Genomic DNA, 8,136 nt, shown 5'->3' on the forward strand with positions numbered 1-8,136 from the left:
GATTCATTTAATCCTCAAAACTCATTAGAGGTAGGTACTATTATAATAACAAGGCCAAGGAACAGAGATTAAGCAGTTTGCCCAAATTCACATTAGCGGAGCTGGGATTTAAGCCTGGTCTGGCTGTGGAATCTGTATTCTTGATGACCATGCTATACTGCTTAAGAGTAACCTTGAGATTTACTCCAGTTAACAGAGGTTGTTTTTATTTCTCTAAAATGCCGCCAATAAGCCATAACAATAATCAATTATCTTGGTATCTCTTTTGCCCAAATTTACATTTTGAAAAAAACTCAAACATACCATAAAGATGAAAGAATAGTACAGAATCCAATCAAAGATCAGGCATTGCATGTCATGTCTTTGTTTCCTTTAATCTAAAACATTCCTCTACTTTTTTTTATCTTTCATGATACTGGCATTTTTTTTTTTTAATCCTGGATAGAGAATAACATACAAATTCAGTGTGTGTGTGTGTGTGTGTGTGTGTGTGTGTGTGTGTGTGTGTGTGTGTGTAATTAAAAAACTGGCATTTTTTAAGAGTCAAAGATAGCTGTCTTGTAATTGTCCCACAATCTGGATTTGTCTGTTTCTTCATGATGAGATTCAAGTTAAGCATTTTAAGGAAGAATACTGCATAGGTGATACATCCTTCTGCCTCATGACCACAGGTGGCCCATAATGCTAAGTTTGATGACTTGATTAAGGTGATCTTCCAGATCTCTCCATTGCCGTTATTTTGCTGGGTGCAGTGGCTAATGGTTGTAATCCCAGCACTTTGGAAGGCTGAGGTGGGCAGATCACTTGAGTCCAGGAGTTCTAGACCAGCCTGAGCAACAAGGTAAAACCCTGTCTCTACCAAAAAAAAAAAAAAAAATTAGCTGGGTGTGGTGGTGTAAGCCTATAGTCCCAGCTCTTTGGGGGGCTGAATTTGGAGGATCACTTGAGCCCGGTCGAGGCTGCAACGAGCTATGATTTTGCCATTGTATTTCAGCCTGAGTGACAGAGTGAGACCTTGTCTCATAAAAAAATAAAAAACAATAATTATCCCCTTGGTAATTAATAAATAGTCTGTGGGGTGGTACTTTGAGATCAGTGAAGATCCTGTTCGCAAGTGTCTTTTTACCCAACTGTGCATCAGTAGTAATTTTTGTCTGAGTCAATTTTTATTACATTGGTGGTTGCAAAGTGACACCTTTTAAATTTTTGTCATTCCTTCTACATTTACTAGATGGCATTACTTCATTAAAGAAAAACTCCCCCTCTTCCTTTTTTAATATCATTCTTCATTGATTCTTCTTTATATTAATTATGTTGTAGTTTATTGTTGTTATTTTTTTGAATGCTCAAATTGTCCAGATTTGGCCAATGCAATCTCTGTTCTTTTTTACCTCACAATGCATGTTAAACTAAGCTATTTTTAATGTCCAGAGAATTTCTAATATTTCCCATTCCCAACAGGAATTGAGAAAGGGACTACAGAAGTTGGGGGCTTATTCTGACTCTTCTTAGAAGTCTGTCTTCTTCCTGTGTACTTTCAGCCCAAAGTGAAACTTTTGAGTTGGGAAGAGATACTTCTGAATTAAACTACTGATCAGTGTCACCCAATTCTAATCCCAACCACATTTATTCTAGGCATACCATACTCCCTGCCATGCTTACCTTTCTGTTTTTCACCTGTGTCCTCCTTCCTGTGGCCTTCTGGTTCCTACCCAACTGTCCAGTCCATAGGCCTCAATAACACCTTTTTGCCCAGCCCTGTGGTAGCATTGGTCTGCCTCCTTTACCTACTCGAGAAACCCCTTTAGCACTAATTTATTGTTCTGTGTTTTTTTTTTTTTTTTTTTTTTGAGACGGAGTTTCACTGTTGTTACCCAGGCTGGAGTGCAATGGCGTGATCTTGGCTCACCGCAACCTCCGCCTCCTGGGTTCAGGCAATTCTCCTGCCTCAGCCTCCTGAGTAGCTGGGATTACAGGCACGCACCACCATGCCCAGCTAATGTTTTTTGTATTTTTAGTAGAGACGGGGTTTCACCGTGTTGACCAGGATGGTCTTGATCTCTCGACCTCATGATCCACCCGCCTCGGCCTCCCAAAGTGCTGGGATTACAGGCTTGAGCCACCGTGCCCGGCTGTTCTGTGTTTTTATCTATAGGATCTTACCTAGCCTTATGGCCTGCTGCCTCTGCCAATTTAAAAATAGCTTTGAGGTTGTCTGCAAGACAGTCAAGCTGCATTGCAACAGTGCATGTCTGACAAACACCACACATTGTCGTGAGTCCAAATTGCCTGGTGATAAACTGTTACATTATTTTAAGTATTTGTTTTTAATTTTTTATTTTTAATTGATAAAATTTTAAGCTAATGATATAATTGCTTTATTTTTATTTACTCATTCAGAGTTAAACTCCCTAAATTTCTGAACTACTCTCTTGTTGAGAGTCAAGTTCTCAGTTATAAAATTTAATAATAGAACTGCATATGCATAAAGGACCAAGACAAAGGAATAGAAAGGCTAGGGAGTAACATTAATATTCACACACTGTGTACTGTGCTCTCTGTTTGGTACTTTGTCCCCAGTGGTAATTTATTCGTATAGTGTAAGCTGGCTTTATATGCATGAGGTCTCAGGTACCTCTGCCTTATAGAACAGATATAGAACTTGTTTTGGTTTTTTTGTTTTTAGAATTTTATAAGAGTACAAGTGATGCTGTTTTATTTGAAGCCTGAGAGCTTCTGGTTCCATAACCAGAAATTGCTACCTGGCTCTTCTAATGTAATGGAGGGCTTTTGCATTCTTAGACCATCCAACTCTGAAGTTGCTCTGAATTTCAGACCTTTCTTTTCACAGAACAAACACTCAAGTGCTTTCAAGTGTTTTTGTGTATATTTGGTTTATTAGCACCAACTTCATGACTTCTAAAATGTGACTGCTTTCATGTCCAGGTAGCTTGAATACAGGTATCTACCACTGATACAGGGTGTAATAAATAATGCTTGGCTACTTACACAAAGATAGTGTTGCTTATTTTTCAAAACTTTTTTTTTAACGAATTGTATTATTTCCTTCTCGCCAAGAGGTGGGTAGAAAAGCATTGTTAATCTCCTTTTACAGATAAAGAAAAACAAGGTTAGAGGTGCTAAGTGCCGTAGCCGAGTGCCAGGTCTTCTGCCTGCAGTTCTGGGTTCTCCCCAAGCCCATGTTTCTCCTTTCTCACAATCTTCACCTTCTGACCCTCACCATCACCCGGAATACTTGTAATTCTGGAAAAGACACTCAGCTGCACAGTGGCATACTTGACCTTCATGCAGTCGGAAGCTTTGGATGATTTCCCATCCAAAATGTTAGAGATGAAATGAAAGCAAAGTCGGCATCTGACAAAAGTTGCTTTTTCCCTTCTGCATTTTAGGACCTCAAGTAATGTTTATCCAGAAATTGCTATTATACCATACATTCATTGTACATTAGACAACATAGGCATACAACCTGACAAATTAAAAATCTCTTAAGCTACACACCAGATTCCTACTCAAATTTAAAAAAAGAACTAAGATGGACACAGTGTATTTTTCCCTGTCAAGTCTTCTGTTACAGGGCCAGTATACGTGGAAGCAGAGAATGGGGTGAGTGGACAGAGCATATGCCAGATGAGGATCTATCAGCAATGGGAGGTGCCCTCGCTTGAGCATCTCCACCCCTGCTCCTCTCAAAGGGCCGCCTTTCATTGCATTCACCTGTGATAGTAGGAAGAACGCAGGCACACTGACGACGAGGAGACAGCGAGATTTGTGCTCTCCCTGCGTCTGAGGCAGAACAGCACAGGGTACAGAGCAGTCTGCTGAGAGGCTAGCTCATCAGGGAAGCACTTGTCTTCCACCTTGGGCTTTGACTGAGCTCTGGGCAATTGGGCTCTAGGAATCAATGGAATAATCCTAAGCAGAGTTACTATATATCACACTGTGAAATGTTCCAAGTAGGTGGCCATGTTTTCAAAACATGTCTTTTCCTTTTTTTGTTGTTGCCATTTCATAGGTTTAGGTTTGGGTGTATGTTTTTCCTGTCTGAATGGCACTTGAATGTTTGCTGACTCCTACTCTGTATGACTGAGGCGAACAGCGGTGGACTGATCCATGCCGTCCCAACATCTTTCATTATCAAAGCAGTCTCTTCTTTTTTGACAGTTGGAGAAGCATCTATAGGGAATCCCTGAGGAGCGTTCATGAAGGTGTTACAAGCCCAGAAGAAGCACATGAGCACTGAGCTGACTATTGAGCCGGAGATGCCTTCAGACGGCAATGGCATCAACTTGTTAGGCTTTGGGAGTGAGCAGCTGGACATCAGTGATGAAAGTGATGTTATCAGTGCACTAAATTATATCTTGCCTTATTTCTCAGACGGAAATGTAGAAGATGTGGAATCAATGTTGTTACCGTTCATTAAACTGCTTTTTTCAGATTCACAAGATGGTGACAGGCCCCGGGGTATTTTGAAAAACAATACAAAGAGCCCCTCTCTTCAACCTGCATCCAACAACTCATCTTAGGAAAATAAATTGAGAAAGCTGTATTTTCAGGAAAATATGTTAATATGTTACATGCAGAAATTCAACAAAAAATTGATGAGGTTAAAAGGGAAGAAAAAACTGCTGTGCTTATGCAGTCCAGCCTTTTAGGTCCCAATTTTTTATTTTTTATTTTTCTTTTTCTTTCTTTCTTTTTTTTTTTTTTTTTAAGAGACGGGGTCTCGCTATGTTGCCCAGGTGTAGTGCAGTGGCTATTCACAGGTACAATCCCACTACTGATCAGCACGGGAGTTTTGACCTGCTCCATTTCCGACCTGGGCCGGTTCACCCCTCCTTAGGCAACCTGGTGGTCCCCTGCTCCCGGGAGGTCACCATATTGATGCCGAACTTAGTGCGGACACCCGATCGGCATAGCACACTACAGCCCAGAACTCCTGGGCTCAAGCGATCCTCCCACCTCAGCCTCCCGAGTAGCTGGGACTACAGGCACGCGCCACCACGCCCGGCTTAGGTCCCAAATTTAAACAGCTCAGAGTTTTCAGACAAAATTAGAAACTGCCCAACCACAGGAAAACAACTTGGCAAAGATTCAAAGTGTAGGCAAAAGCCTGCAGAGAGCAAACAGAGTCCTCATGGGCCCAAGGAGCATCCAGAAAAGGCACTTCAAAGGGGGGAAAGCAGAGCATCAGGAGGGAACAGAGTGCCCAGGCATTTGTGGAAAACACTGCCAAAGGAAAAAGGCCTGGGAGTGCAGCCCCAAGGGAGCTGAAACAGCCTCACGTGGTACATAGGCCCGAGAAGTTGGTGGGAGAAGTTAGTCTACACCAAGCCTTCGTTCATCCAAGAGCATAAGACAGCGGTCTCCTCTTTGCTGAAACCCTTCTCCATGGGCGGGCCCTCCGCCTCCACCCTTGCAAAAGCCCTACCTGAGGTCAGAAACAGACCGAAAGACTTAACCTACACCATTTTGGTTTTAGAAAATGCAAAGCCTAGAGTTAAAAATATGAAGGCTGCTAAACCATTCATACATTCCAGAAAAAAATACCACCGCTTTCATAAAACTCGCTCCCGTGTGGTTCATAGAACACCCAAGCCCAAAAAGAGTCGTAAGTTCAGAAAGGAAAGTTCTCTTAACAGACTAATGCTCGCGAAGAGGGCTCCGTTCTCTGCAGTGAAGAACCTCATAAATTCTCCTTCAAAAGGGGCTTTTTCATATTTAGGAGACTTGAGTCCTTTTCCAGAAACATTTGCTCCTTCAGAACATTCTATAGAAAACACTAAGGTTAAAAACACCACTGCAGGAAATGCCTTTGAAGAAAACATTCTTATGGGAAATTCACCATCTCTGAAAACACAACCTACAATAATCCTCCTGAGGCAGATTCTGCTGGGACTGCATTCAACTTAGAGCCAACTGTTAAACAAACCAACGAAACACAATTGGAATACAACAACGTGGGCGCTGACCTGTCCCCCAAGTCCAAAAACTTCAATTACCCATTGCTCTCGTCCCCAGGTGATCAGATTGAAATTCAGCTAAACCAGCAGCTACAGTCCCCTCATCCTCATTTGTCATGTTATCTGGAGCTTGAAAGTGGGCTGCTCTGAGACCCGTGTGCAATTAGCCTGTGCTAAGCTCATCTTCAGGACAGTCCTCCTGATGAAGCTTCTCAGTGAACAGCAAGAAGAAAAGGTGTCCAAGGCAGAATGGGATACGGACCAGTGGAAAACTGAGAACTATATAAACAAGAGCACGGAAGCCCAGAGTGAACAGAAAGAGCAGAAGTCAAGTGAGGTGAGGACCACACAGAAAGGTGAGACCAGGACTTTCCCATCATTTAGCATGTGTTGGAAAAGTGCCAATACAAGAGAACCTGGGACTTGCAGGCCATAGCTTGTCTTGGCCGTGTAACTTTGGCCATGACAGTGATCTCCCACTTTGCTTATTTAGAGAGTGAAATAGATTATTACACAAGATAAACTATAGGTCTGGCATGGTGGCTCACGCCTGTAATCCCAGCACTTTGGGAGGCCAAGGTGGGTGGATCCCTTGAGATCAGGAGTTTGAGACCTGCTTGGCCAGCAGTGTGAAACCCTGTATCCACAAAAAATAACAAAAATTAGCTGAGGATCACCTGAGCCCAGGGAGGTTGAGTCTATAAGGAACTGTGATCACACCACTATACTCCAGTCTAGGTGACAGAGTGAGACACTCTCAAAAAAATAAAAAATAAGGCCGGGCGCGGTGGCTCAAGCCTGTAATCCCAGCACTTTGGGAGGCTGAGGCGGGTGGATCACGAGGTCAAGAGATCGAGACCATCCTGGTCAACATGGTAAAACCCCGTCTCTACTAAAAATACAAAAAATTAGCTGGGCATGGTGGCGCGTGCCTGTAATCCCAGCTACTCAGGAGGCTGAGGCAGGAGAATTGCTTGAACCCAGGAGACGGAGGTTGCGGTGAGCCAAGATCGTGCCATTGCACTCCAGCCTGGGTAACAAAAGCGAAATTCCATCTCAAAAATAAATAAATAAATAAAATTTTAAAAAAAATAGCCTTTAAGCTACTCATTTGGCATACCAGGGTTTCAAATAGTTAGCTTTCATCCTGTTTTTTTTAAAAAGATTGTTGTTTCTATTTTTTTTTTTGTTTTTTTTTTTTAAGCTCACTAAAGAAGTTCCAGGATACGCCTATAACAACAAACTCATCTTGGCAATATCTGTGACTGTAATAGTGATGATTTTAATTATAATTTTCTGTCTCATTGAGGTAAAGACAATAATTAATTCAGATTTTCAGAATGTAATCTCGTCTTTGTGTAGATTCAGAGCCCACAAACTGAAAATCAAAGCCCCTTTCCCACCTACTACTACTTGACATTCTTCTTTAGTCGTTTAAGGCTGAGGTATGCTTTGTTCTTTGACTGCAGTGTGTCTTCCAGAATTTTTAAAGGGTCCTCACTTCCAGGAGATCTCTGTGAACTGAAACCAAGTTAATGCCACTAGGCTGTTTTAAGAAGTTAAGTTGATAAATTAGCAAAATTTCTCTCGCCCAAAACCATGTCAGCAATTGAGTGTACTCACCAACTTGTCCTTTCTCTGCCACTAATTTATTTCCTTGAAATGATGAATGATTATGTCTCATCATTTCAGCATTTCAAGAAAACAAATTAGCATTTCAAGGAAATGCTGAAATGATGAGAGACATATAATCTCCACCCTCACGGAGCTGCCATCACCTTGGAGAGGAAGGACAAGCCAAAAGGGAGAAGTCTCGTCTTGTAGACTTACTAGACTCACTTAGTGTCTTCCTTCTCCAGTGTGTAGGGCGTTGCCTAAATAGGTCCAGTTAAAGGACTACAGGGTAGCCATCTTTTTAAAAAGTAGTTGGCCACTTATTTAAGTTCACAGGGGAGGGGGAATGTCTCCCCTCCAGCCCTCCTGAGCTCAGGCCCTCTGTGAGATGTGTCTCCATTTCTCGGACACCATATGAGACATTCCTCCTCGGATTAGAGATGCTCAATCTGCATTACAGATCTAAAGCCTACATCTGGCTACTCTGGGGCAAATCCTGTTTATAGCACCCATTCCCAGAGCTTGCCTCTGTTTGCCTTTT

The 8,136-nt window shown here is 42.1% G+C and overlaps 1 pseudogene across 1 annotated transcript; it reads left to right on the forward strand.

The window, feature by feature from the left end:
- The first annotated feature begins 2,116 nt into the window (after positions 1-2,116).
- On the forward strand, positions 2,117-8,111 carry LOC116547413 (annotated as a pseudogene). The gene is made up of 4 exons (XR_004267053.1): positions 2,117-2,274; positions 4,183-4,686; positions 5,050-6,318; positions 7,186-8,111. The product of XR_004267053.1 is annotated as a leucine-rich repeat-containing protein 37A2-like (transcript).
- The last annotated feature ends 25 nt before the right edge of the window (positions 8,112-8,136 follow it).

This window comes from Sapajus apella, unplaced genomic scaffold, assembly GCF_009761245.1.
Source record: "Sapajus apella isolate SASKATOON/1434 unplaced genomic scaffold, GSC_monkey_1.0 scaffold3038, whole genome shotgun sequence".
Classification (NCBI taxonomy): Eukaryota; Metazoa; Chordata; class Mammalia; order Primates; family Cebidae; genus Sapajus; species Sapajus apella.